This window comes from Buteo buteo, chromosome 6 (assembly GCF_964188355.1).
Source record: "Buteo buteo chromosome 6, bButBut1.hap1.1, whole genome shotgun sequence".
In the NCBI taxonomy this organism is placed as follows: domain Eukaryota; kingdom Metazoa; phylum Chordata; class Aves; order Accipitriformes; family Accipitridae; genus Buteo; species Buteo buteo.
The window spans coordinates 40,200,832-40,221,049 of record NC_134176.1 but is presented as its reverse complement, the minus strand read 5'-3'; the positions used below and the strand labels follow the sequence as shown (position 1 = coordinate 40,221,049).

The following is a 20,218-nucleotide window of genomic DNA, read 5'->3' as shown; positions in this document are numbered from 1 at the left end:
CTCAGTGTCAGCAAGGAGCATCAAAGCTACAACAGCTTAGACCTTCTAGCAACAGCAATTTTCCTTTACGTTATGTTCACTTTAAATCTTGTTTGTGAATTATTAACAATCACTAGCAGCAGGAGTATTACCTCTTTTTGATCAAAGCAGCCAAAGTTTCTAAGCAGTCTGTTCATCACAACTTTTGAGTGCTTGAATTTACAATTTACTTTTCTTGTAATAAAAAATTTGAAAATATAATACTTTGTGTGAAAGTCAGAATGATGCTTGGTGGGAAGGTGGAAAACAGCACATGAAGTTGTGTTGCGCATGAACATTCCAGGATGATAAAAAAAATGACAAGGACAGAATATTTGTAAATTTAATGGTTTCAAAGTCTCTGATTCTCTGCCTTTTCCTGACAACAGTGTGGGTTATTTATCATGGTGTTTGGGCTGATATGACATTCCAGCCGTTTCTTCATCCCTCCTCTGACTCCTTTACTAAGTGTTATCTACAGAAAGCTGTTCAGTATGCTTGCCCATTTTTACCAAATTTCAGAGTATTTCAGATATTTCAGAGATGAGTCCCATATAAATATCAATCACTGGGGTTTGTATGTTGCTTGTGAACTTAGGAAGCACTCTGTACCTCTGTTGCATGAGTGTCCGCATCTGTGTGAACAAAACCATATGAGAATCTGATCACAGAGTTATCGAAAGCCTATCAAAATTAACAACTCTGACGTGTGATTCGTGCACGTTCTTGTCCCTGATACCAAGCCCTGAAGCAAAATTAACAGCAGATCTATTAATAGATTCTTTCACAAAAGGGAGCCATGACCCAGACTCACGGCTGCACTGCAAGGTGTTGATAGACACTTGTGGTGTTGGGAGCGTGACAGAAGATAACCTTCCAAGGAGAGAGAAAATGCCACGGGCTCCTGTAGTCATGGTGGGGAAAGAAGATGAGCAGCTGAGGGAATCAGCTCAGGGAACGAGACCAGGCAGAGGGCAACACACCAGAGTTGCAGAGCTGCTTGTGTGCTCTTACTAGGAATCGAACAGGAGTTTCTAGCAACTGAGTGCTAACACGCTTTGAAATAGCTTACAAAGTAATGGGCTGCAAATTCACAATTTAACCATCAGCACTGCAGTGTAAATTTGATCTTTATCTCCAATATGTATTTTACACGTAACACACATGCGGTCTCTCCTGCTTGCATTTTAAACGTAGACGGATATGAAAGATGAGAGAGAGATTTGGATTTGCAAAATCCAAATTCCTTGTGTGCTTTCACCCTGTTAATAGCTCCTTCTTCTGAACTGCTATTTGGAGGGACTTTTGCCTTCTCATCACATTGGCCAGGCTACCAAAGCACGCATACCCATCCCTCTATAACGCAGACCTGTAGAGGGAGATTTTCACTAGGCAGGAATCAATAAATGATCAGACATGACAGCCCAGAGCTCTGTGTGGGCTAATTTACCCCGGTAACAAAGATAAATTAGATCGTAAGGTCTCAGAGATATCACAGCCAGACTGCTTTTGTTACAATGCTGCCCATCTAAAAATAGTTCAGGTAGCTTTACAAGGCATGAAAACAAGTAACAGAAGACATACCCGAAGACAGGCTTCTGGCTTGCAATACACTCTCATCAACAACACTTAAAAGCAGGGAGCCAGCGCTGAGGAGCAGAAGGGTGCCACTAGCTGATAGCCCTGGATTTAAAACGATTGCTCTACAGTGGTATTAGTAAGGCTGAGTTAGCAAACCTCTTAATGGATGCACAGTTAATCCCAGTGAAAGAGGTCTGCCCGGACAGCTTAAACCAGGTCCTCAACTGGAAAAAAAGCGATACCAGCAAAAGGTCTTTTTCCAGTTGACCTGCAGCGATAGAAAGCATTTGGTGCTACGCCAGCATCAGTCTTGTCCTCACTCCTCTTTGACAGACCTATGTCACGTCAGCCCAGCCCTCGCACTCAGTGCTCAGCACCTTTGACTGCTTACACACCGGCATTTGCTCGCACCAAGAGATGCCAAGCAGTAGCCTTACTGCAGGAGCAGCCACACTGATTTATTCGTGCTAAATATTCCTCACCTGCCTTGGAAAACCTGAGCTGCTATCAGGTCTGTGCTATCTACAGACAGGCTTGGCATCAATAAATGTGCTGATAGATCCAAACACATGGACACACACACCCTCCAGAACATACCATAACCCCAGTGCAATCCCCACTGACGTTGCTTCACTTGACTAGAATTTGGACTGCTCTAAATTAGAGACATACTGCATGACCTATACCCAAATCTTGTTCTCTCCTCAAATGCAACTCTGAACAAACTGCTGTTACTACAAGCAAGGGAGGAAATCGCAGAACAAAAAAAAATTAACAATTCCACACTTTGTGTCATTCAAACCCGTACCTGTTCTTCCTATAACACCCACAGAAGATGAGCATGTTGCCTTGAGAGCCGTTAGAGAGGTATACAAGAGGCAGGAAAATTGTACCTTGCAGTCCCAGCCTCCCAGCAGCAATAGTAACTGCGTTTCGTAGTAGCATCAGAAGTTACCTCCTTTCACAAATTGCTAAGAACTGTGGATGGCTCAAGATGTACCTTTACACCTACAATTGATCATAAATTTACAGTTGCTTTTCAGGCTGCTCTGCTTTTGCATTACTCAGACTACTGAAGTGGCTCGTATAGCTTAGCAGTTTGGCGCTCTGCCATATAGTAGTGTTTAGACACTCTTCCTCACACTGTCAAAATGATTCAGCAACAAAACAGCAAGGAAAGCAACTCTGAGCACTGCTGGAATCGGGTCTTTTGAAGATTCCCGTGTCAGATCTTGTTAGGGCTGAAACATTTTTACTGCTACGCAATTCATGCACACAACCTTTAAATCAAAGGCAATCTTTCTGTCGTTTCAATCATATATTAGTATTTTTAATAGCAAGTTTTCTTCTCCAGGAAAGAGGAAGATCAAAAAAAAGTAGAAAGTGACTGGTGTATTTCAGCATGTGACTGTCAGGTCACTTCACACTGTGTCCTCATTCACAAAGCGGGCTTCAAAGGCTGTCACATCAAGGTCCTCCTTGCCCTCACCAGTGTTATAACAGTTTCCCTGCAAAGGTGTAAATGTCACCGACTGGTGCAAGACAGTAAAGTGCTCTGAAAGCTGCAGCATTTTAATGATTTTAGCACAATATTTATTTACTAGGAGTAAATATTTATTTACTAGGACCCTGTAGTCCTCACCTACACTGTGTTCCTATGAATTTCCACAGTAATTCTGTTTGCAGAAGCACTCAATTTTTAAACCTCCTAAACAGCTCTGACCACAACAGATCTCTCTTTCACAAGATCATGCACTTCCATGTTAATAGCGGGAACATTATCGTCTGTGCTCTCTATTACAGATAAGGCTAATTAGCATCATCAAATTCTCTAAGAAACCAACTTCATCCTGACACATTGCTACTCTTTTCCCTCTTATTCTTCAGGAAAGGTTGAGAACCACACGCAGTGTTTGTAGTGATGCAGTAACAGTCACGTTACATGGAAAATGAAATAACTGGACATCTGTAGTTCTTTTCCCTCCAGGAGTTCATTGTCCTGAAAATGAAATAATTGGTATTGTACAGCTTTTCCCCTCCCTTTCCCTGCTAGGCCTTTCAATCACGTATAATACAGAGTGCACTGGAGCGCAGTGGGCCTCACTGGAGCTCTGTACTGGTGCTGCAGTCAGTGAGGGACAATTCTCCAGCAGGATTAAGGTTGCACATAAAATTTGTTTTAGTCAAGGGTAACGCCAGATGGATTATGACCATATAGCCATTGCTGACAATTTACTTACTGCCATGCTAAAGAAAGAGACAGTATTGGCACTAACACTAGAGGTCGTGTTTTAAAAGGGCTCCTTAAACCATGTGTTAAAGGTGCTTATACCAGTAAGGAGCAATTGATTTTGCTAGCAAAACAGCTTGTTCCTGCATTTCAAATTTGGGCAGAGATATGTATCAGTGGGAATTTTAAATGTGCAGAACAATTTAATGATAACATTGAAACAATCAACAAGCACAAATTTGTTAGTATTCATAATTAACAAGTTCAAAATAAGTAAATTATTTGTTCTTTCTTGCATTTGCTAGATTTCATAGGGCTGCGCATAAGAATAGAAGCAGTGAAAGCAACAATCAGCTTCTCCTACATACCTATATTTTAAAATTGTGTTTTCTGTCTGGTAAATCCTTCAAGTTCTTTTTAACAAATAACCTCTGAAAGTAAGAAGCATTCTGAAAAGCTGAAAGCTGCATTAAACAAGTACCATTCAGTTTAAATAACTGAATCTACTGTCAAAACACCATGTAGCTTAGAACTGCAAAATATCTGTCTATGAATTTTAGAAAGCATTTTTGTTTCCATACTAAGACAGAGGGAATCTAGTAAAATATTTTCCTTCCTTTCTTTTTCTTTCTTCCCCCTCCAAGAATTTGAGGACCAACATTTTTATTTAACCCCTTTTCAATTTAACTATGAGTTTGGACTTGGAAAGGCTGACAGGCGGCTCCGAAGCAGCAATTTCAGATAGCAATGGGCCCTGTACATGGGATGGGCTCAAAGCAGACACTGCTGCGTATTTAGTTGTTACCCAAGCAGGAGCACAAAGCACAGTCTTCATAAAGCCGTTCATCGCGCAGTGAGGATCAGCCTTGTTCAAAGTAGGTCTCTTGTTTCAGAGAGCTTCGTGGTGCGACACCCGACAGCAGTGGGACAAACCAGACAGTGCTGCCGCTTTCCCGTTTCCATCCAACGATGCCTCGGGCTGAGGTCCAGCAGCTTCACTCGCTTCTTTCTGCAAACATCACGAGGGTGAGGGTAAGTTGTTGACTGTCACCGCTGATTCTTGACAAAACCCAGTCTGGTGTGGCTCTCTAGAAATATACCACTGGGCACATCAGCTGCTTTGTGCACTCTGAACTCAGCTGCATCCTGGCGAGTGTGGCAGGAATGGCCTCGGACCTCATAACGTTTCTCTGCAGGCACAGTTTGCCTGGGCAAATTTGCACAAAACAGCCTCATAATGCAGCAAACCGCATTCTGGTGCTTTTAGCTTCCAAATAAGTAAAACTGGAAGTCCTCTCTATGTAAAGCAAAAGCTTTTTTTCAAGCCAGCAACACTGCGTTCTGTAAGATCTTGGGAAGTATTTTAACTTGTGAGAAGTTTAGGGAGAAAAGTCTTAAAACCCCTTCAGAGGACAGAGTTTCACAAGCGATTGTAGAAACTCGAACTATGTAAATACTTTAAGGAAAAAAAAAATCTTCCTGCAAATACAAAAAGACAAAAAAGCAAATACATTTCACTTGTGCTCGCAAGCTTTCTGCATTTGCTCTCCAGCAAGAACCGTTCCCTATTTATGTTGTAATACTCTGAGGGTCCCGCCAGCAGGCGCTGGGCAAGCGCAGGCAGAGTTAGTCCTGCCTCTGGATGTCGTCCCAGCAGCAACCTGCCCGACGGGGATGGCGGAGCAACAGTTCCGTTCCGACCAGCAGCGACGAAAAGCAGACGCCGGTTCTGTAGCTGTGAGCCTATCTGCTGGCAACCCATTTTAGGAGGTCCCGGGCACCCCCACAGAACGCGGGCCGTCCCGCGTGGATTTCCCAGCAAGTCAACGCTTGTGGCAATGAAAACTTTCCCGGGATTACAAACGTTCTTCGAGTACTTTTAGATCACGTTCTCACTTAAACCACGCATTGCTCCTTCCCTCGCTTCGCCTCTCGCCCCTTCTCCCTCCTCCTTGCCCCGAACCTCTCGGTCTCAGCCGGCAGGTTGAGCTCAGCGAGCATCGCGCCCCTCACCCAGGCTCCGATGAGGAACAACGCACGCTGGGGCTGCCCGGCTGGGGCCCGGCTGGGGCTGCCCGGCTGGGGCCCGGCTGGGGCCCGGCTGGGGCCCGGCTGGGGCCCGGCTGGGGCCCGGCTGGGGCCCGGCTGGGGCCCGGCTGGGGCCCGGCTGGGGCCCGGCTGGGGCCGGCAGCCGCCCCGCAGGGCCGGCAGGTGGCGGTGTTGCCCACGGCATGGGAGGCAGCGAGCCGCCAGCGGGCCCGGCCCGGCCCTGCGCCCCGGGCCCGGCCCTGCGCCCCGGGCCCGGCCCTGCGCCCCGGGCCCGGCCCTGCGCCCCGGGCCCGGCCCTGCGCCCCGGGCCCGGCCCTGCGCCCCGGGCCCGGCCCTGCGCCCCGGGCCCGGCCCTGCGCCCCGGGCCCGGCCCTGCGCCCCGGGCCCGGCCCTGCGCCCCGGGCCCGGCCCTGCGCCCCGGGCCCGGCCCTGCGCCCCGGGCCCGGCCCTGCGCCCCGGGCCCGGCCCTGCGCCCCGGGCCCGGCCCTGCGCCCCGGGCCCGGCCCTGCGCCCCGGGCCCGGCCCTGCGCCCCGGGCCCGGCCCTGCGCCCCGGGCCCGGCCCTGCGCCCCGGGCCCGGCCCTGCGCCCCGGGCCCGGCCCTGCGCCCCGGGCCCGGCCCTGCGCCCCGGGCCCGGCCCTGCGCCCCGGGCCCGGCCCTGCGCCCCGGGCCCGGCCCTGCGCCCCGGGCCCGGCCCTGCGCCCCGGGCCCGGCCCTGCGCCCCGGGCCCGGCCCTGCGCCCCGGGCCCGGCCCTGCGCCCCGGGCCCGGCCCTGCGCCCCGGGCCCGGCCCTGCGCCCCGGGCCCGGCCCTGCGCCCCGGGCCCGGCCCTGCGCCCCGGGCCCGGCCCTGCGCCCCGGGCCCGGCCCTGCGCCCCGGGCCCGGCCCTGCGCCCCGGGCCCGGCCCTGCGCCCCGGGCCCGGCCCTGCGCCCCGGGCCCGGCCCTGCGCCCCGGGCCCGGCCCTGCGCCCCGGGCCCGGCCCTGCGCCCCGGGCCCGGCCCTGCGCCCCGGGCCCGGCCCTGCGCCCCGGGCCCGGCCCTGCGCCCCGGGCCCGGCCCTGCGCCCCGGGCCCGGCCCTGCGCCCCGGGCCCGGCCCTGCGCCCCGGGCCCGGCCCTGCGCCCCGGGCCCGGCCCTGCGCCCCGGGCCCGGCCCTGCGCCCCGGGCCCGGCCCTGCGCCCCGGGCCCGGCCCTGCGCCCCGGGCCCGGCCCTGCGCCCCGGGCCCGGCCCTGCGCCCCGGGCCCGGCCCGGCCCTGCGGCCCCGCGGCCGCTTTCGCAGGGTCGGAGGCGGTGACCCGAAAGCCGCCCGACGCCGGCTTAGGAGAGGCGGCGAGGCTGGCTGGGGAATCAGGCGAAGCCCCCGCCTGCTTCGAAAGGGCCGCTGGCGATCGGGAGAGGTAACTAATTTTGCAGAGAACGGCACCAACGGCGGAGTGCCGGAGGAAAGGAGCAGGCAACCCTCCTCTCCCCGGCCCGGCGGAGGGAGGCCGTCAGTCAGAGGGTACAGCAGAAGGGAGACGAAGAGGGCCCGGGAGAGCGACACGCAGAATTACCGTGTCACAGTAAAACACGACAGGTCACACCGTCAGGGCGTAGCGGAGGACAGGCAGGAGGAGGAAAGGCCCTGCTCGTCTTCTCTTTGCTTTTCACTTTCGCCTCAGGACCACGAGGAACGCGCTCAGGTGCGCGATGCTCCTCGTTTCCCTCAGTCAGCCATCAGCATCCCACACCAACAGTCCCCGGGAAAGATGGAGACGGAGCGGACACGGCTGAGCTGCTGAGCAGTGTCCGTCGCCCATCCCGGCGCAGCCAGCTCTCCAGCCTCGTCCCAGAATAAAGTCAGGAACCTACAGAAATATTTGTGAGACCCAGCGGGAATGCCAAGCTTTTTACTGTGCTATAGACCGCACATGCCTCTTATACATGTATTCGCTTCTGTTTCACTGGGGAGGTAAAGGGCAATCTTTCTTTGTCTGCATCACAGAAATGCAAATCAGATAAAAGCCTGGACTCAAGGAGGAAAACTCATATGGCTGAACATCTGTAATCTAACTTCTTCCAGCCTCCTAGAGGAAAATAAACCACCCAAACCCCAAATGGGTTAAAGCCATGACCTTATGAATTAAACTGAATCACAAGAGGGGAAATGTAAGCAGCAAAATATACAGAATATATTGAGAAGAACCAAAGTTTTGGAAAAAAACACCCACCTGTTGAAAGTACTACAGCAAATTTATCTAAAGAACAGTACAACAGGAACAAGTAAAGAAAGTCAGTTCCAAAAGAGATCATGTTAAACCCAGGGGAAAAAATGAGACAAGCTGCTTCTAACAAAATGTTTTGTCACATCAAGAGGCAGGCACTAAAAATGAGTTAACAATACAGGAATCCATAGCTTTGTCTCCATATACCCATATAATCCCTCCTCAGGAGCACAGATCAGAGCATAATTTGCTGGATTGCTCATTGTATCGTCCCCGCTGCAAGAACAAGCACGAAGGTGATGTTTGGAAGAAGCGGGACCAGAAATCCCGCTGCACAAAAGCAAGGTAACTCAGTGACTGTTAATCATGACACCTGGTTAAGTATAACAATACTGAATACATGTATTAGCGTTATAAATACTACACAGATCTCAATACAAAATACTCTTCCAAAGGCCATATATATAAAAAAAAAAAAAAAAAAATCACAAATCTAATCAACTCTGACATAGCAGAGGCATCCCAAGTGGCCTTGTATTTTCTATGAAAACATACAATTACCAAGTCCCAAGCCAAGCATTATACTGGAAAAGAACTGTCTTCCGTGGGCTACTGGGAAGCCTTTCCTGGATCTGCCCTCTCAGGGCTGCCAGACTAGATACCTTGGCCACAAGTGATTCCAAAATGAAGTATAATCAAGAAACTATGCAGGCTGTCATGCTACTTGTAAAACTCAGCTAGCATTGACCATTCTTCCTTTACTCTTTTCCCCATCAGCTGCACATTTTATTATCAATATTTACTGACAAAAAGAGAGAAACAGAATACCTATGCTACAGCTAAAGGCAAAGTACAGGCAGGAACCTTGTAAAGCTTCTCCCAGACTACCCCTATGCCAAAACTCCCTGGAGGGACCTTGCAGAGGTTGGGACAGTTACTCATTCCTCCTCCTGGCCACTTGGCATTGTCAGTGAGAATGCCAACAATTGCAGGTTTTTTTGTGATGTGAAAGTTTTTCTATAAGGAGTTAAATTGCAAGCCATACATCAGTGCACACACAAGCAATTCTGAGACAAATTTTGAGGAAAGCGATTTTGAGATAAAATATTCTAGAAAGGCCAGTTTCTTTTATTTTTTCTTTCCTCCTCCTCCCCCTCCCCCCAGTGACATATGTAGAATAACCCTGCGGCCATACCTCATATTCCTTGGTCAAAAACTGCAAGCAAATTTTCTTCAGCCAACTGCAATCACACCACCCCACCAGTTCTGGCTGAGCCTTCTCTTCCCTTGCTGTGGCCAGCATTTCAGGCTTTGTACTGACTGCACTGCCACGACTCTGCTGAAGCCAGTCAAAAGCATCGCTGGTCACTATTTACCGCCGTAGTATCTCACAAGCTCCGCAGATTGTCCAACACAGTGATTTATTCCAAAATAAACTTTGCAGCTTGTTCGCCCTCCAATTAGCAGTAGCTTATGCTGCACGTACAGAGGCAAGTGCAGATGTGCAGAGCTGCACCCTCTCCTCTGTCAGCTCAGGTTTGTTCCTCCCTTGTAGTTAGAAGGGAGAAAGGATAGAAGTGAGTGGAGAAAATGTACAAGGTGCAAGAGGATATGCCTGTAAAAAACAGTCCTGAGGAATAAGAACATAGATGTTGAAAACAATGACAAGTATGCAAAAATATGCTGAAACTCTGAAATATGCGAACTTCCTTTCCACTGAAGTCTGTAACAGTCTGTGCATATACCTGAATGCGAGTCAGAAACATAAAAGATGACAAATTCCTTTTCTGCTACTCATTGTATCTGGACTTCTTCATCTAGTACACTAGAGCTTACATCAGGGATGTCCAAGCTTCAGTTCTGGTATGTTACTGTACAGCTTTAGAAAGACCATATTATGTTCCTGCAGGTCAATTATACAGCTGAAAAATGTGTAATGATAATATTCAGGTGTCTCTCAACAGGGTTGTAAAGATTAATAAATTGATGTTTACCTAGGACTTTGAAAACATAAAACACCATATGACTTCATAGTGTGTTGAACATTAATACTAATTCCTGCCAATGGAGTTCCCTAGTCCTACTCTCCTGTGCAGAATCCCTCCTCTGTAAATGCTAATTTCTGGTTTTACTTTCACAGGCTGAAACCTGCCAGTGCTTTGCAAATTTTGCTAGCATTATGCCCAGAGCAAACCACAGTAGGTCCCAAGGCAGTTAACTCAGAATATCGTTTCCAACCTGAAAGAACAAATTGAAAGGGCAATATTTACATTCTCTCACCAGCTTACTCACAGACATTCTTGTGCAAACATGATCAGTCTATGGCAAGGCCATGCAAATTTGAAACCAAGATCCCAATCAGGTAATTTTATTGTTACAAGATATTACTCAGCATTTGTTTGGTACTGTCTAGTACTGGGCAGGTCCCTTTTGTAGGGCCCACAGATACTATGCTCATTCAGCCAAGGACCATGTCCTTTACTTGACCTGTTCTTCTTACAACATTGCACAGCTTCAAGGCTCCAGTCTTGGACAGTGAGCTCACACAGGTTCACTTTGTGGCTGTGACTACCCTTGCTGCAAACTTTAAGCAAAGGCTGCCAAGATTACAGCTAAACCAGCAATTTGCTGCCAGAAGTTGGTCTGGTGAGAGAAGAGATTAAAGCAAGAGTTGATTTGCTTCTGAAAGTCGTGAGGGACTTCTACACATTCAAATTTGAAAACAGATAGGTGTGTCACAGATGTGGAGACGATAGCATTACGATAAAGTGCAGTACAGCATGACAAATTATTGACCCACTTAAACATCTCTCACAGCAATGACATATCTTGTTCCTTCAACACACCCTTCCGGTATCTAACATTGCAAGCTACAATCAGCACCTCCAGCTTCCCATCTATGTCCCATTAAAAATAAAAACCTTTCTTCAAGTTATACCTGCAAAACCCCAGAATACTGGTCTAGCTAAATGACTGTGTTTCTGCCAGAGATGCTTTTGAGATTGTCACTTTAAGTCTCCTTAGATTTAGACCTGGACCTCACAAATACCTGGCTTAACAGGAACAGCTGGTCTTGTGAGGCTCTGCCAAGGATATCAAGTTCCCAGTAAACAACAAGCACTTAGATACAGATTGGGTTTGCATGGCAAGGTTTTGGTAGCCAGGGGGCTACAGGGGTGGCTTCTGTGAGAAGCTGCTAGAAGCTTCCCCTGTGTCTGATAGGGCCCAATGCCAGCTGCCTCCAAGATGGACCCACAGCTGGCCAAGGCTGAGCCCATCAGTGATGGTGGTAGCACCTCTGGGAGAACAGATTTAAGAAGGGGGAAAAAAACCCTGTGCAACAGCAGCTGTCTGAGAAGAGTGAGAATATGTGAGAGAAACAACCCTGCAGACACCCAGGTCAGTGAAGAAGCAGGGGGAGGAGAAGAGATGGTCCAGGCGCCGGAGCAGAGATTCTCCTACAGCCCATGGTGAAGACCATGGTGAGGCAGGCTGTCCCCCTGCAGCCCAGTGAGGTCCACAATGGAGCAGATCTCCACCTGCAGTCCGTGGAGGACCCCACACCAGAGCAGGTGGGTGCCCAAAGGAGGCTGTGACCCCACGGGAAGCCTGCGCTGGAGCAGGGTCCTGGCAGGACCTGTGGCCCTGTGGTGAGAGGAGCCCACGCTGGAGCAGGTTTTCTGGCAGGACTCGTGACCCCATGGGGGACCCACGCTGGAGCAGTTTGTGAAGGACTCATGCTGGAGAAGTTTGTGGAGGACTGTCTCCCATGGGAGGGACCCCACAGTGGAGCAGGTGAAGAGTGTGAGGAGTCCTGCCCCTAAAGAGTATGAAGCTGCAGAGACAACGTGTGATGAACTGACCGCAACCCCCATTCCCCATGCCCCTGCACTGCTGGGGGGGAGGAGGTATAGAAAATGGGGAGTGGAATTGAGCCTGGGAAGGAGGGAGGGGTAGGGGGGGAGGTGTTTAAGATTTGGGGTTTTTTTCTCACTATCCTACTATGATTTGATTGGTAATAAATTAAACTAGTTTCCCCAAGTTGAGTCTGTTTTGCCCATGATGGTAATTGGCAAGTGATCTCACCCTGTCCTTATCTCAACCCATGAGCCCTCTGTTCTATTTTCTGTCCCCTGTCCAGCTGAGGAGGGGAGTGATAGAGCAGCTTTGGTGGGCACCTGGCATCCAGCCAGCGTCAACCCACCACAATACATCAGTCAAAATGGACATCATAGGAGCCTCCAGAAAACCACAAAAAAGGCCAAGAAACTTGGGGCCTCTGCCTAGTGACTGTGCATCTCATGATTAGACCATAAACAGAACAGAAAAGCACAATTTAAACAGTGCAAGATACTTATTTTAACATAGCTTATTTTAACATGTTCTCCTGCTCTTCCTCCAGCCCATGGGAAACAGCAGTCTGGCCCCCAATCTAGACAGGTAAGCCAAGGGAGAATAGATTTTTCCATTGTTTGAAATGTAAACACAAAATCGCAAGGACATGTTTATTTCACAACCATTTCAGATGCAAGTTTGCAGAAAACTGATTCAGGATATGCAATCAAGTCCAGGAAGCAGAGCAGTGACAGCAAAGCAGAAAATCATACAGCAGACTTACCACGGGTGACAAAAAACCAACCAAACAAAACCAACCAACAACCCCAAACAGTTTTCAGGCATTCGCAGATGCCCAGGAACTAGACAGTTGTTGGTAATGCCCATCTGAAGCACTACTTGCAGGGATGGCCAGCTTATGCTTTTTGGGCCACATGGCACTCATGAGGGGTTCAACTGAGGTTCCCACCCTGGGGGACGCCCTTGCACAGGAGCTTCTAGGTCATCCGAATCCCTGACGGCAGGAGAGAGTGCCTGCGCCACTGGATTACCATCAGAGCCAGCATGGGGAGGTGGGTACCATGAGAAGCTGTGGGCATGTCCACCTGCTAATTGCTTTTCCAACTCTTACACTTTGAGCTTATAAAATGGGGTCAGGAAGTTGGCTGCCTCCAGTCTTCTGGTGTGATCCTGTCTACCCACTCCATAGCTAGCCCAGTGAACGCTTTGTCCTTGTCACCACATCAAGATGTCCTGGCTGGGCAATAGCTGGTTGGGTTAAGTTCTGGTATTAGGGAAGACTATAACTACCTATAAATACAGACCAGTTTAACCACTAATTCCTCCCTGAGGAGACTGAATGCTCCACACAAACCCACAACAGCGCCTGCCAAGGCACATGCCAATGAAAACGGCCACACTGTTGATGGGTCTTAATTGCCTTCTTAGTATTAAAATAATGTAAGAAAAGTTGATCTATAGCAACAACAAATAGGGGCTTTTATCCTTTTTGCAGGGAAGATAATCAGTGGCCATCAGGAATGGAGATAAAGTAGGTCTCCATTTGGTTTAGATTCAACTAGATTTTTTTTTCCATGAAGATCTCTTCAATTTTATCATCTGGTTATTAAATACACATTTTTGTCTTAAACCTATTTTGAAGTAATTATACAGATTACGCTGGTTTAGAATGCTCCCTTTTATGAAACTAAATTGTTGGGTATTTGTACGCTGTCTGTAATTTGGTATTCTAAAGTAGTAATTCGGAGAGCAAAACAATGCACCTCCTTGCCTGCTTCTCCTTTTCTTTTCTCTAGTTGTTTGCATCCCTTTGCACCTCCCTGAGTACACAAAGACATGGACATTTCCCTCGGATTATTACTTGGCTCTAGCAGCCTAATAACCATTCATGCTTTTGAGAATTACCCCTACATAGATTTGTTACAGCTTTTGACTATAAAGGATGTCAACCCCAGACAAAATATTAACGCAACTAAAGGTGTCCTACAGGCAACCTTTCTGTATTTTTAAAAGAAGACGCTGGACACAAGTTTCAAAATTAGACTCCTTTGTTCCATTTTCAAAACTGAATGGCCCTCAGGAGCCTACATACTATCAGCTTTCAACAAGACATATTGGCATAATAGAGCCATTTTTCAACATCAGACTTACTTTTTCAAAGGCACTTCAAGTGTTTCACCTAGCCACGTAGATATTGGAGGAGCCTGCCCTTGGTTTCAAGCATTCAGCTTTTTCCTGAGCTGGCATATAGTGCCAGATTAAATTCCGTAATTCATCAGGTTATTTCTTTTTGCTTTAAAATTCAGCAGTCAGCATTTTGTAAAACAGATCACGATTTCTGGGAAAACCTGGGCATATTTTTTTCTCTAGTTACGCTTTCATGTATAATTATACATTTTTAAAAAACCATCCACAATGTGTAAATGTTTTAGTTCATACACAGTAAAAAGTGCTATGTAATTCACATCAGTCTTTCAGTACTGGAAAGATTTCTTCTAAAATGACCAATGATACATATCAAAATTGTCCCTTAAGGGTAAGTGGATAATTTCTTGCATGAAAGTACTCAGTAATGCAACATTTAAGGTACAAAGCACTCTGTGGTTCACATATTTTATTAACTGTAAGCCATGCACTTTAGACCTTGGCGTATGTTTGGGTTTTTGTACATTCCAGCTGTATCTATACATCCAAAATCTAAAAAACCCAAAGCAAACAAGTTTAGCATCAAAATGCCACCATTCAACATGATCCCAAACAAGCATAAAAGACTAAAGCCATCTGTGTGACTTCAGCACAGCCCAGAGATAAGAAGAGAAAACGGGGGTGATGGCAGGTGGCAAACAAGGTTAGTACAGCAGAACAGATTGAGCATGTCCAGGTGGGATGTGTTGGGATAAGGAAGGGAGAATCATTTCCTTGAACTGCAGGAAAAGATGAAACCTTCAAGCATACCTACACACGAAGAGTGAGATGTCCTGGCTGCTGAAGGTAATCAGTGCAGGACCTTCCCGCACAGAACAGTTGGTTCTCCATGGCACTAGCAGCACCTCTAGCTACAAAAGCATGTTCTCAGCCAGCCTCTTCATCTGCCATTAAGTAACTGAGATGGTTACTTGATTAGAATAGAATATTTCAGTTGGAAGGGACCTACAATGATCATCTAGTCCAACTATCACTTATTACATTAGTCAGGTTAGAAGCAGAGGACCTTAAATACCTAAAACACTAAAACCCAGCCCTATGAGAATACACTTTTGTGTCTCACACAGACAAGGTAAGAGGTACAGTATATATACATTTACAGGACTTTACATATGCCAATGTAAAACACTGAAAAAAGTTATAATCATATTCCAAACTATTTCCTAGAAAGCTTTTTTATCTTTACTGTGAGATAAAAACATTTGTTCTGTGTTTCTGAAAAATGAAAACACAATCAAGTCCAAGCAGAATGGCAAAACATCTGCGTCCCCCACGGAGTCCCTCTTAGCAGACAGCTGGAGACTGAGGAATATACCTCCCCAGTATTGCTATACATTGCTTTTTTTTCTTATATACTACCCTGGATGTCCACTACAGGATCCATGGCCAGACAGAATATTGGTGGGTGTTGGTTAGACTCAGAGTGGGCGTTCTTACTACATGCCTTAGAGCCTAACTTTTGCTGTTCATAACTAATGTGGAACAAGTTAAACAGGTAAGAGTCTCACCTCAGAGGAATCTTCTGTATGCTCATGTCTCATTAGGCAAGACTAGTTCCTTCAGCAGCTGCAGGTTATGAGAAAAAAGGCAGAAGCAGGAGGGAAGGGACACAATTGAAAAGGACATGCCTTATCTTCTGTGCCTCCCAGCACCTGCAGGGAGCTTGCAAAGGTATCTTCTTCACCATAATGGTTCCAAGGGCAGCTGCATGCATGGATATCCACAGCAGCGTGGCTTCAATGGAAGCTACCCTTCTAGAAAACTTGTATCCCAACACCAGCAGACATGCTGCAGAGCTGCTCTCGTGACCATCCTGCAGAAACCCACTTCAGAATAAAGCACTTGCAGCGAATTCTCTAAACAGTGCAGCTCCTCTAGACTCCAAAGCCCCTTCAGCAAGTTCTCACCCAAAATATGGTATTGCACATCATCATCACTACTACAGCCCTACCTGGCAGCTTTGATTATTTGTAGAGAGTAGGTTGTATATTGTCCTGTGCCCCCATAACACACCATGAATTTACCATCTTCAACACCAAAAGCTTAACCTATAAAGCTCAAGAATAAAAAAAGATACGTTTGTGACAAAACAAAATGCAGCTGCCATTCATGTTAATATGCAAGTCTATATAGGTTTTCATTAGAGGTAGAACAGCAGAATTCAACAGTACCTCTCCAGAAATAAAGTTTGCTATGCAATGGAACAAGACAGAATGAACTCTGAGTGACTCCCTCCCTTAGCAAAGAGAAGCAGAAACAGGCTCGGAGACTCAGTCAGGCTGATCAGGCACTGCCAAGTGACACAGCTGAAGAGCAGATGCTACCTTCCTTTAATTTAGTAAAGCCAGCAAGGTGGCTCAACAGACCCATGCAGACATGACGCAAACCAGCTGCAGGTTTTACCTCTCGCTGCAGCAGCATATTAATCCATCTCTCTCAGCATCACCTGCGAAGGACACCCCTTCTGTTCTACAGGGCAAACCTCCAAGTCCATATTAATGATCGCTGTTACCCACAGGTAGCCTGAAGTGAAAATATGTAATTGCAGGTGACCATAACAATCAAGATGTGATGGCTTTTCAGCCTCTCTTCACATACCCTCCAAGCTCCCATTCCTATGTGCTGTCTTGCCATACATCAGAGCAACCTGCTCTAATCCCCAAGAAACATGGACTATTTTAATCTGCCTCTGCCCAGGATCCCGCTTGCCATGTCTCTATCCTTCTTGCAGCCATAGCAAGGAAAGGGACTGTCTTGTACCTAGGTCTCCACGTTCACTTTTGCAACAGCCTTCATGTCTAACATGAGACAAGTCACTTACTATCTTCACTACTTGCGTGAATGGATATAATAAAACCTCAGAAGGGTGCTGTCAAGCTGCACAGTTTAGCAATGTAAGAGACAGAAAGCCCATACGAAACCACAGTCAAGGAGCTCAGCTGCTTGTGTCTGACCTGTCTTAACCTGAGCTAGGGTGGTAAATACAGGTTTTCATTCCTGGAAAATGAAAGGCACTCAAAACACACACGGGGTTTCTGAAAGCACCACTTTGATAATCATCAACGTGCCTGGTATGCACGTTGTGAGAGGCTGCTCCAAGCACAAGAAGTGCCAGAGAAGAAAGTGTGAAGCTGGGAGGAGGAAGAGGACATCAGAAGGCAGTGAGGGTTAACGGTAGCAAGTGCAGAATGAAATGATTGTGGGCTTGAAAGCAAACCACAGCAGATGAGGCTGCGCAGAACCTGCCAGTTGAGGGACACACCATGTGCTCACAAACGCAAAAAGAGCAGATGGGGACTAAAGGGTGAACTAGGAGGAGGAGCAGGATTTCTTCGTTTAAAAAAAGAAGCATTTTTAAAAAGGTGCTAGCAAAGGCACCTACTGCAGGACACAGATGCAAATCTCTAACAAACGGTCCCTAAAATGGGCAACCCCTTTTCCATGAACAGACTAGCCCAGGGATCCCAGGAAAGAAGAGTGGGTGGTGACAAAATCGGATGCCTTTTTTTAAGATCTTTTCCTTTGACAGCATGGGCCCTAACAGAGTGAACCCTACTTTAACAACAGTAGTCGCAGACGGACAAACCTCCAGCCTGACACTGCACATGCAAAGCTTTTTTTCTTAGTCTGGTACTCTACACCCCAGCTTGACTTTTCCAGCACTCTCACAATCTGCTTCTGTAGCGTTGTTACTATTTTAACTCACATAATGTGAATCTTTGTTTCAGAAAATGCTCTGTGACCTGAGACTATTTCAAACAAAATTCATGCAACCCGTCCCCGAATCAATCCAAACTGGTAACAAATCCTTTGACTGCTGAAGAGAGGTAGTGAAAGGAAATTTAATCTTGACATTTCTGGATTAAACAGTTGACAGGCAAGGACTAGCGGACTCTGTGGCACAGAAGACAGCTGTTTCCAGAGCTGTGCCTTAACTGACAGAGTCTAGACGTTATGAATGAGAGCTTGGCAGAGCTAGGGAAGCTTGTCACAGCAGAGGTGGGAATCCAAGTTTTAATGATTCAATTAAAAAATGCCAAGGCTGGTAGAAAACACTGAGCTATTTCCACCTGTGTCTCTGCGACTGCCCTCACGCTATTGTGGGTGTAATTATGCAACATGCACAATCCTTTAATGGAAGGTAGAATTATTTAAGGAAAACAGCTGGCAAATTTAGAGCTAAGTAGGAGCACAGAAACGTCAATGCTGAACTGTGTCAAACATGACCCAGATACCTAATTAGAAGTTATGCTGAAATCTAACTTGCACAGGGCTCGAGAAACAGACTGACTGAATACAGTAGAGAGGCTGCAAGAGGTACGTTCTTGAGCTTTATTGCCCTGATTGCATTAGATACTGTTCTGATCTCCCCACTCTCCCCCAGCTTTCCCCAGACAAATTTGCCAGCAAAGAGGAGAAGGGAAGAGCATTGCAGAATAACGATGCAAAGAGCCTCATCTGTGAGCTTTGAGGGGGGAGGTCGAGGCTGCCAGAGAGCTTCCCCCAGCGCAGAGAGATGGGAGCTCAAGGCTTTGCCCCTGTCCCCAGCCAACCCTCTCTGAGCCAGCACCCGGCCACGGGGACTGAGGCGCCCGGAGGGGGATGTTCTCCCTCTGCGATGCTGGCTACCATAACACTGGCGCTGAGCACCTCAGCCTAACGGGCCCCTGCATCCCCAGAAAGTACTTGAGGAAAGAAAACTGGGAAATGTGGAGGAATCTGGAAAACCTGAATACCACTCTATCTTGCGTTTATGTTCACATACACGACAAGCATCTGCAGCCAAGTCCCAAGCTGCCAAAAGGATTAACAATATAAGGTAATATAACATGTTAATTAAGAATGTCTCTATAAAAGCTCACTATAATCAGCCAAATATTATTTTCTTAAAATACAGCACTCTAAGAAGAATGGCTAGGTTTATTTTAATTTTTCCTTATACTATTCTCCACTAGGGTAGAGAAATATGTTCCTTTGTGTTTTTAAACAGATGTAACCAAATACAGAGGAATACACTCATGGATGTCTGCTCAGCTGTCTTGTACAAAAGAAAATAGCAGGGGAGCCCACAGAGATCTTCAGTTATCCGAATGAGTGAGATGGTCCCTATGGGACAGCCCATACAAGTTAATGGGGAAGAACAGTCTTCAAAGAAAGATTGTTATGCACCAAAGTGCTCTCTTATTGGAGCCAAGACATGAAATAGTGTTTGTAGACTAGGCGTGTTTCTTAACTTGATGCTCAAGGACCACTGCTGACAACAGGAGCAAAAAGCTGAATGGGGAACAAATAAGCAGTAAGTCACTGACAGAGATGGTGCTGAGATATGCTAACATACTACATAAAAAGCAGAAACTCACTAATTTGCTTATATATCATGGATAAGAACAAAGGTAATAGAGTGCTCACCAGACCCTTTCTTCATGGGCATCTTCCTGTTGGGAGTTTGCACCTAGTAGGCAAACAGGTACATACCATGAGTGGCCACGGTGGTACTCCACCTCCGAGGGGGAAGGTGGCTGTGGAGCAGGATCGGGGAGATTACATGACCCCCACACTTGGCACCAGCGCAGCGGTTAATGGAAAACTTCAGACAGTTCTGGTACTCGCTGTTCAAAAAGGTTGTTAAAAACTTGGGAAAAGATCTGGGGGAGAAGCACAAGAGGAATTAAAGGCCCAGAAAAAGTGTTTTGTAGTCAGACCTGCTTTCAGGCCCACAATTTATTAAAAACTTCACAAGCAGAAAGTGAAGTGGCTATTTCACTGCAGTAACTAAGTATCTTTTTTGGGAGAACAGATAATTTCATTGTCAACCATAACACCAGATTCAATACCAGAAGGTGATCTGGACAGAGTGATTCAGGACAAAGAAACAAGGAACAACTTTCGGGGATGTTACTACTTTAAGGGTGACTAACTTTTTTAAAGGTTACAGCAGATTTATTTTTTTTTTCATGCTAGCTGTTTTTTAAATTGGATACTTTCCTATAAGATCTACAGTTGTAAAGAAGATTCAAGGCAGGGAAGGTGTGTGTAAGCAGACCGAACCAAAGAACCACCACAACCCCCTTGCTGCAT

The 20,218-nt window shown here is 47.2% G+C and overlaps 1 protein-coding gene across 5 annotated transcripts in view; it reads right to left on the bottom strand.

Annotated features, from left to right (window-relative positions):
* RGS6 (regulator of G protein signaling 6) overlaps positions 1-20,218 on the bottom strand; it is a 285,362-nt gene that overhangs the window by 74,952 nt on the left and 190,192 nt on the right. The window contains exon 1 of one of the 5 annotated variants that reach the window (XM_075030564.1): positions 4,635-5,889. The exons of the other annotated variants lie outside the window; for them this stretch is intronic. The gene's annotated coding sequence lies outside the window, so the exon portion shown is untranslated. Of the gene's footprint in view, positions 1-4,634; positions 5,890-20,218 lie in introns of those variants that run through there. 5 annotated transcript variants of the gene reach the window in all.